Consider the following 10,315-nt stretch of genomic DNA (forward strand, 5'->3'; position numbering starts at 1 on the left):
GTCAGTTATATGAGGAAATCAGATAAAGTAAATTCTAAAACTGAAGTGCTGGTAATACTTTTATGGAAACTATCACACACAGCTTTGAGAGATTTTTATTTGGAAAAAGGATTGCAAAATTCCAGGTAATGGAATTGTATTAGACATTCTAATAGCTGTTAAATAATTTCACAAAACCTCATCAAATGTCAAATAGAGAGAAATACCCATAAAACTTAACATGAAAGAATTACTAGTTTGCTCAACATGTGGATGGGTTTCAGAAGTATATACATCAGCTTATCTGTGGCAAGCACATTACACCCATGTTTCTCTCCTAATCTACTGCATTATAAAAAATTGCTAGCAGTGGAGCCGTGTAGAGGGAATGTTCCAAACGACAATTATAGCTCTACAGACATAGTAATAGTACAGTGAATCAAAGAATTAGCTTTTTTACACTTCTTAACACAAGACTTCACAAAACCAAACCAAGCATGCTGGTAGCATCCAAAATTATTAAAGGCAACAAATCTTATTTGTGAAAGAACATAAAGAATATGCAGACACCATTTGTTATCTAGAACAATGAGTGCACTAATTATGTGTGGAACACTATGAAAGTGAAACTGCCAACCTCTTTTGCGGTTGAACAATTTAATCCTGCATTGAAATGTAAATCGATTAAATTTGACAACATAAGAACAGACCAGAAATCTCAACAAGAGAGTTGAAAAACAGAGGAATATACAAACTACTCTTTTATGTTATCCAAATATAACTGTTTGAACTTGATTATTGATAATCCAAGTTTACTAACATGAATTAGTCCGTGAGACAACTTCATCACAAATGCTAGAGAAACTGCATCTCTAGATCTATAAGCTTTAGTTGATTACTGTCTGATAGTAGATAAGATATGGAGTACTAAATTAGGGAGTTTGTACAGTAATGGCTGATTATGATGACAAGTAAACCATTTAGCTCATGAAAGACACTTGTAAGTTGAGAAAGAGGTTTAGAAACTTTTAAGCAAAGGATTCATAAACAGCCATTGTACATATAAATTCCTCACTCTAAACACCTCTCTCTCTCTCTCTCTCTCTCTCTCTCTCTCTCCATATATCTGTTTCAATTGTGCAAACTGTGCAAACAATATTGAGACTGGCCAAACCGCGCAAAGTAAGAGATTCAGATAACCTGTAGTATTATATTTATTTTTTTATGCACATTCACATAGATCTTGACCAGTACCGCATGTTGTTAATTCTTTGAAGGATCTCATTATGCTTCATCCTTAGACAACATAACTCCTCCTCCAACAGTTTTATTGAGGTTCTTGAATCAGCTATGAAAAAACATGACAAAAGAGAATTAGGAGATGAAGAAAATAATAATGCTGCACCATGAGAAGGAAACTCATAAGTTTGCCATGATTCACAAGGAAATTCATTGTGCTCCCTTAAAATTTTAATTCATATAAATTTTGTCTCTTTTTTCATCTCTTTTACGCTAAATATAAAATCTAGCATTGATAATCGATGTGTCTATACAGTATTTATCAGCTCCGATTGCTTTAGCCTTAATAAAAAGGATGTCAAAATATGAATTGAATCGAGTTAGGTTTTTGATGTTTGTTTGCTTTGGTAGTTGTTTTGATTTCATATATATTTATATACACTTGAAATTTGGCTTGAGTGTGTAAAATCTGATGTGTGGGTAATTGAATTTTGTACTCATGTAACTGATATGAGACTGTAATTTTTTATTTGTTTATTGAAATCTGTTATGTTTGTAACAATTACTCTTGTGCTGGCTTGTTTTTCCTATTAGAAAGAAAATTACAGTGGTTTGGGATGTATTACCTTTAGCAATTGTTTGGGAATTGTGGAAAGTGAGAAACGAATGGATATTTTGATGTTACTGTGACTTAGTTGAATACCCATTTAGTTATTTTTGTTTTTTTTCATCAAAAGTGTTAAAAAATTATCTCTAATTATTTCATTAAATCTCATGAAGGGAGAGTTATTTTTTTAAACAAATTGAGAACCAATAAAGTAAATCTAAATTTGATGGGGAAAAAAAAAAAGAAGCATTGGAGGTGGGTTTTCTTGATCAAATTTGATGAAACGGGGAATTTTGGATAAGATGAAGGTTTTTAAAAAGATTTTAATGAAAGGATTTGAGTAGTTCATATAAAATCAAGTTTTTTTTACTCAAATTTGAAATCAAATTAGTTGAAAAAATTGGTGAAAGGTTGGAGATGCTATAAAATGGTCTATGAGTTAACTTGGAGACAATGAAATGCCAAAATTTGATAGGACTAAGGCCTAAATTAGAAAATCTACAAGGTATTAACAATAGAATAAAAGTTATGAAATGATGAGATTTTTAACAGTATATGAGGACACCAATGTCTTACAACTATTTTTGGGATTCTATGTTTTAGGAGCAAATTATTTGTGCAAAGTTCATAGAAATTTAATTTAGCTACCAAGTTGTTATGATTTGAACTTCTAATTGACCGTGCAAAGAAGTAAAAATAGGGATATCTATAACTAGTGGTGTGATTTGTAGAACGTATGTATCTTAATGTGTTGAAATAAACTAGCAAGACTGATAGTTAAAAAGTAAGTTTGTGATGATCGGTATAGGTTGCTTGCATTAGGCTAGGTTGAGAAGCATGCATTGCAGGCATAAGATCAGTCTAAGTGTGATGCTTGTCTTTTATAAGAGCCTTGCTTCTTGGGCTCAAGCCTTTGTTTTTTTAAGCTGCAAGGTTTTGTTGTAAGCTGCTTTTCTTGATCTTTGAAGTGAGTCTTAATCCATAAGCCTCAACAGCCTTTTAAATTGATTGTGACATTGTTTGAAAATACAAAAATATGTATTAACAGTGAACATGGAGGTAATGCCTCTTTTGCTGATATGGCTGGCAAGGTAGGCAATAGAAAGCGCGCTAGCCTAGTAACATCATAATCATAAGCAAGCTTGTAATTGTGGTGGTGAAGATTGTATATTAAAATTCAAATTCAAATTCAATTTTTGTGCCGTGATGGGTTGTTGAGGTGTCTGGTTTTGATGACGCTGAATGGGATTTACAACCTTTCTTTCTAAAGGAGCTGGGATTTTGGCTAGTGAGCTAGTCTCTGCCTTCCTTTTATAGGGGAAAATTTAGATTTTACTCAAGCTTCATAAATATTTTCTTGAAGGATGTCTGGAGGTTTCTCTGTCTTCTAATTCTATTTGGTCATTTTCCTTATTTTTGTCTGCTCTAATAATGGCTTACATATCTATTATAGAGGCTTATAGGGTGTTAAATCTTTGCTTCACCAACCATGCTATTGCATCATCAATTTTTCTGTGTTGTTTATAATCCTTTAAAAGATCATTAGGGTTAGGCTTGAGCTGTTTTGGTGAAAAATTCTAAGGAAAATTTTTAGGAAAAGAAATTTCCCTTACCATCCTTTACAAGGGCATTAGTGGGAATGTTTCTTTGGGCTCTATTAGGTTGATGAAAAATTCTTCAGGAAAAAATTCTTTAGGAAAAAAATAGGGTAACTTAGTGGTGTCAATAGACATTTTCCTCACATGAAAAGACCAGATCAACTTTCTTGAAGCTTTATCCTCCGCTGTAGCTCCTTTTCCGACAAATTCACTGAGCAGCATTAGTTTGTTAATAAACTGACAGCTTATTCAGACCTCCAACTATGATAATCTCCTGTCTACAATTCCCAATGTTGGTACCTGTTAATTTATGTTTTATTTTTATTCTTTTTATTTTGTATGTCCTTTTAAATAAATGTTAAAATTGAATTGGTGCTATGGTATCTTTGTTCATTACATTAGGACACTAGTTATTGATTTTTTTTTAAGCAAAAACACACTATTTTTGTCACACCTATGGATTGCCACTGCATTAGCATTTTGCTAGGATATTGTGTTCTTTTGAGCTAAACAATTTCATCAAACCACAGTATGAAGCTTGGAGTATGGCTTATGCACCAAACTTGAAAACTTTATCTAGGTGCGTTTCATTTCATTCACATAATTTATTTTGGATGTGAAAAAAAATTTAGTTTCCTTCTGTAAGAAAATTGTTAAGGATGTCTCTATAAATTCAACTGATTTTGCTAGTTTATTGATATCCAAAAGGTCATCTTCCTAAAAGGTAAATCTGGTTTCTTTGGCTCCCAAAAAAGATGAATCCAATTTCTGTGTTCGTCAACTTAGTCCTTTTAAAAATACTTGCACATTTAGCCACTATATTTTGTAGTGCACAATCAAGATTGGTTCAGACCTGTGATTTGAGAGTTACAACATATCAATTTTCCTAGTTTTATCATAAATTGTAGGTGGGCATTTGTAAACTTCAATCTCAAAACCAGGGGATCTATTTATCCCAATCAATATTGGATGGTTGGGAATGGTAGATGCTCCTCATTAGTAAATGTTAACCTAACCTTTTTTTTCTGCATACAGATGCAAACCAAACATGAAACATATTGTTATTTGTATGAATTGTTTTTCTGCGTAAAAAGTTTGTCCTACATTTTGTAGGGTGGATCAGCACTTCTATACTATGTTTGGATTTACGATTTGAGAAAAGAAAAGAACAGAAAACAGAAAGAGAAATATGATTCTATTTCATTCATTTTCCCCTTCTTATTTCCTTCCCACCACAAATACTTCATCCAAACATAGCCTAACATTGCCTTAAGGGATGAGGTTGTTGGACACAGCAATTAATAATTCAGTTGTACTCCTAGAGAACTGAGGACCACCAAGATCATGTGGTTGTTAGTGCATGAGACCTAAATCATGTGGCCATGTGTGCATGAGTTAGAGGGACAAAAGGCTTTTTAGGTACAAAGGATCCAGTATATGCATGGCTGCATGAGCTATGGGTGAAACTTCGGCGAGTCTAACTTGAACAACCTTAGCTTGCAAAATTTAACGCCTTTGGTTAGTATAATTCCAAATTTAGAGTAAAAATTTGTCAATCCAAATTAAATTTGAACATCGCATGGGATCTCTCTAACCAAGCAACCTGGATTATGTTTCATGTTTATAATTTCTCAAGACTTTTATATTTAAAAACAAATTGCAATACATTGGTTTAAGATAATCGAAAAGTTTTGTTGTATTGAGTTTGGATAACTCAAGCTGAGATAAGCTCAAACTTAGACTGGATGGGTAACTCAAGCCGAAATAAGCTCAAACCTAGACTGGATAGGATAGATTTTCTCATCTTAAATTTTCCAAATAGGACTTGTGACAACTGGCAGAATGTCGGACCTATAGGTTGGGATTTAGAGACGAATACGCCCAAAACTTAATCGAAAAAGGGCGTTTCGGGGGCGAAAATTCAAAATAACCCCCGAACCTCCATTTGGCAGACACAGGTAGCTTCCCCATGCCAAATAGGACTTGTGACAACTGACGGAATGTTATTCGGACCCGTAGGTTGGGATGTAGAGACGAATACGCTGAAAACTTAATCGAAAAAGGGTGTTTCGAGAGCGAAAATTCAAAACAGCCCCCGAACCTCCGTATGGCCGACATAGGCAGCTTCCCCATGCCAAATAGGACCTTTGACAACTGACGGAATGTTATTCGGACCCGTAGGTTGGGATTTAGAGACGAATACGCCCAAAACTTAGTCGGAAAAGGGCGTTTCGGGGGCGAAACTTCAAAACAGCCCCCGAACATCCGTGTGGCCGAAACGAACAGTTTCCCCATGCCAAATATGACTTGTGACAACTGACTGAATGTTATCTGGACCTGTAGGTTGGAATTTAGAGACGAATACGTCCAAAACTTAGTCGAAAAAGGGCGTTACGGGGATGAAAATTCAAAACAGCCCCCGAACCTCCATTTGGCCGACACGGGCAGCTTCCCCATGCCAAATAGGACTTGTGGCAACTAACGGAATGTTATTCAGACCTATAGGTTGGGATTTAGAGCCGAATACGCCCAAAACTTAGTCGAAAAAGGGTGTTTCGGGGGCGAAAATTCAAAACAGCCCCCGAACCTCCGTGTGACCGAAACGAATAGTTTCATCATGCCAAATATGACTTGTGACAACTAACGGAATATTATTCGGACCTATAGGTTGGGATTTAGAGCCGAATACGCCCAAAACTTAGTCGAAAAAGGGCGTTTCGGGGGCGAAAATTCAAAACAGCCCCTGAACCTCCGTTTGGCTAACACGGGCAGTTTCCCCATGCCAAATAGGACTTGTGACAACTGACGGGATGTTATTCGGACCCGTAGGTTGGGATTTACAGATGAATACGCCCAAAACTTAGTTGGAAAAGGGCGTTTCGGGGGTGAAACTTCAAAACATCCCCCGAACCTCTGTCTGACTCTTGCGGGCAGCTTTTCCATTACAAATAGGACTTGTGACAACTAACAAAATGTTTTAAACTTGCTAATTTTGTGAACGTACACACATGTGTTATTATTTTTATCACATGTTCTAATATCCTCTCTGAAATGGCACTGACATACATTAATAAGCACCGATGGTTTTATATCCAATCTAATGATTCAAGTGCCTTTTGCAAACAAATAATGAGGAAGTTGGTAAAAAAGAATACTTTCTATTCACATTGGGCTTTGATATTGGTTTAGCCACAGAATTTGGATACATGTTGCATACAAATAGAAGATTGTTACATTAGCTATATGTTACTAATGAAAGATTTAGTAATGATTGTTCTGCATTTAACAATGTTCCGTATAATAAAAGACTTTAGAAAGACTGTACAATGACTGATAATTGATTCATCATGGAAGGTTGCTTCTCACTTGTTTTTATTTGTCACTTTTTCCCAAATTCATTCATGAAGTTGGGCATTTTTGGGTCCAATTCTAATTTTTTTTTTTTTTGTTTTTTGTAGATGACTTCGTTGCGTGGACTTGCAAAGATATTTTTGTGTATGGAGAAGAAATTGTACTTTTGTATAGAAGTAATATAATTCTTTTGTCGTCTCTAGCTTTTGTGCAGTTAACTATTCCTGATACAGAAAACTATTGGCAGCGAACAGATAATTATTGGCATGGTAGATAGATCACCTTTTGACATCGTCCACTAAATTGATTTTTTGTCGTGGTACATAAATGTATTTTTGGCTTGGTACATACTTCACCTTTTGTCGTGGTACAAATTACGATGGTACTTTGTACCATGCCAAATGGTCATTTCGCATGGTATTGTAAATGTAATTTTTGTATATGGAAGGCTTTACATTTTGTATAATTGTATATGTTGTATGGAATTATTATTTTAGTTTGGACAATAGTTCGTTTGTATGTACTTGGATAGTTAAAGTAATTTATTTTTTGTATACGGATGCATATTGTGGAATGATTGATAATTTATGTATCATTTTATTTATATACGTATTACAGGTTGAATGGAATACAGACAGGTTATGGACACATTATAATATTAACAATAAAACATAATATCATGTTTTTGCCGACTAAACATTTTGTAGCCAATAAAAAGGGAAAACAAAAAAAAAAACAAACATTTGGCTACTAAAAGTTTTGTAGCCAAAAGAAAATCAAACATTTGGCTACTAAATTTTTTGTACGCAAAAGAAAAACAACCATTTGGCTACAAAATGTTTTGTAGCCAAAAGAAAATCAAACATTTGGTTACTAAAAGTTTTGTAACTAAAAGAAAATCAAAAATTTGGTGACTAAAATATTTTGTAGCTAAAAACAAAAGTTGAAGAATAAATATGACTTTTGGTGACTAAAAATTTAGTAGCAAAAAATGTCGTAGTATAGGCGACTAAATTTTTAGTAGCAAAAAATGTTGAAGTTTAGGCGACTAAATTTTTAGTAGCCAAAAGAAATAGTATTTGGCGACTAAAATTTTAGTAGCCAAAAAAGATTGACTTTAGGCGACTAAAATTTTAGTAGCCAAAACACTAGTCTTTGCTTTTGGCGACTAAAAAATTTAGTAGCTAAAAAGTTTTTGGCCACTAAATAATTGGCTTTTGGCGAGAAAAAAAATTGGTCGGCAAAAATGTATTATTTAATTAATCTTCAAACCTATTGGTGACTAAATTAGGTTTAGTCGGCAATTATATTTCCCGACTACTCTTTGACTACTAATTTTTCGACCAAAAAATTTAGTCGCTAACGACTATAGGCGACTAAAATATGACTTTTGGCGACTAAATTTAGTCACCAAAAGTGAAAATTCTTGGCGTAGAGAGAGAGAGAGAGAGAGAGAGAGAGAGAGTTGTAAAACGACAAACGTAGTTGGAGTGTCAGGCATTTTTGTTAGTGATAATGTTTGAGGTAATGAAAACACAACAACAAAATTACATATAAATGGCAACCGATCAACCGATCAATTACTATTTGAATATTGACTAAATTGATATTAATGATTAGGCTTTTACTAATTCATTGGGAACTGTGAATAAGTTGGGAATTAATTGGTTTAGTGTGGCTTATGAAAACTAATTGATTATTGAATCAATTAGGTTTATTATATCAAGGATCCCTACAATCAATTGTACAATCAATTGTCAGATTTGAATCTCCCTTATATTCTAATGGATTGTACAATCAATTGTGAAAGTTCAAAACTCTGGCCACTAATCGATTGTATAATCAATTGTGGTCTTTCAATCCAATCGATTTTGCAATCAATTATGATTTTCCATTCACTCCAATATGCTATACCAATTGATTACACAATCAATTGTGTTTGAAATTCTAAAAGTTACGATGTTTTGTTAACGTTGTTATGATTTTCGGGACAAAATTACAATCAACATGCTATGTTATGATTCATTGATAAAAGTTATGATAGTTTGTTAATGTCGTTATGATTATGGGAAAAAATGTTATACTCAATATGTTATGGTTATGATTCATCACTAAAAGTTATGATTTGTACCGCCAAAAGTTATGATTTGCCATGGTGAATCATAATAAAAAATGTTACGATTCAAATGTTATGATAATTAATTACAAATAACTATATTTGTTATGAGTTGTTATTATATTGTTATGATTTATAGTGTCTTTGTTATGACACTTAGGTCAATATTATGACATTGTTATGATTCATTGTAGTATTGTTATGATATTTGAAAAAAAGTTATGATTCTTTCTGTAACCTATTACATGACTAGTTTAGCAGGTCACTTTTTATGATGTGGCACAATATGGACCACACAATAAGTGCATATTATATGCTTTTTTATAAGGTGCACATTGTAGACTTTTCCATAAAAGTATATATATTATTTTAAATCTGACTTAACATCGGACCTAATCTATCCATTTCAATTTCGGCTTAAAGAGATGTCTAAATCCCGGCACACCTAATCTAATAAATATGAACTTTTCTTTTTCAAAGCCTTTGAGGGTTGTTAAATTATTTTAATTATTTTAATATTTATTTGAATTTTAAATATTAACAAAATTATATTCTAAAATAAATATGGTTATTTTAAGCTCTATATATATATATATATATATTTATATTTATACTTTATCTTTTTACCTTTTATAATTTTTCTATTTTATTTTGTAACTAGAAAATATACAAATTAAAATTAATATTTTATAAATCGGCCAATCGGGCTGGGTTGGATTAAAACTCTTTGGTCCTCTTTGATTTCCACATATAAAGAGTTAGATTGAATATTATATACTGTGGGATCCATATATCCTATGCTTGTAATTTTTTTAGAAGTGCTGCTATTAGCACCCTATAAATTATTTTGGGTGATTTTACTTGCACCACTCTTTTATCTCCTTACACCCCCCATCTCATTGCACCACTTAAAAAAAAATTGAATTCTCATTACACCTAATAAAGTACCAAAACAAACCCTAGGATAAAAAACTCTTCAAAACCCATCTCTTTACACCCATACTTTTGGAGGGAAAAGAGAACGACGCAGAGAGAACGACACAAGAAAGAAGAGTAGACAACACTGGCGTGGAGGCGTTCGGACGACGTGGACGATTGAACTCACTCTTCTCATTTGCCAAAGGTAAGTGAGAAAACTCTTCTTTCTCTCTCTATATTGATAGACATAGATATGTGTATCTATCTATATATCTATATCATCTATGTCATCATTTTTTGCGAATAGACAAAGAATAGCACATTCCCAACATAGCTTTGGTGGTTTTGATCTTGGAATTTAATTGGGTTTGTGATTTTTGGTGCTAGTTTTGAATGTTGAAATTCAGATTTTGGTTCTATGTTTTATCAGATTTTTGGTCCTCTGTTTTGCCCACTGTCTCTTTCTTTCTTTTTTTTTTTTTTTTTTTTAAGAGTGATAGTTAAGTG

Source organism: Camellia sinensis, chromosome 10 (assembly GCF_055761805.1).
Source record: "Camellia sinensis isolate YWXY chromosome 10, ASM5576180v1, whole genome shotgun sequence".
In the NCBI taxonomy this organism is placed as follows: Eukaryota; Viridiplantae; Streptophyta; class Magnoliopsida; order Ericales; family Theaceae; genus Camellia; species Camellia sinensis.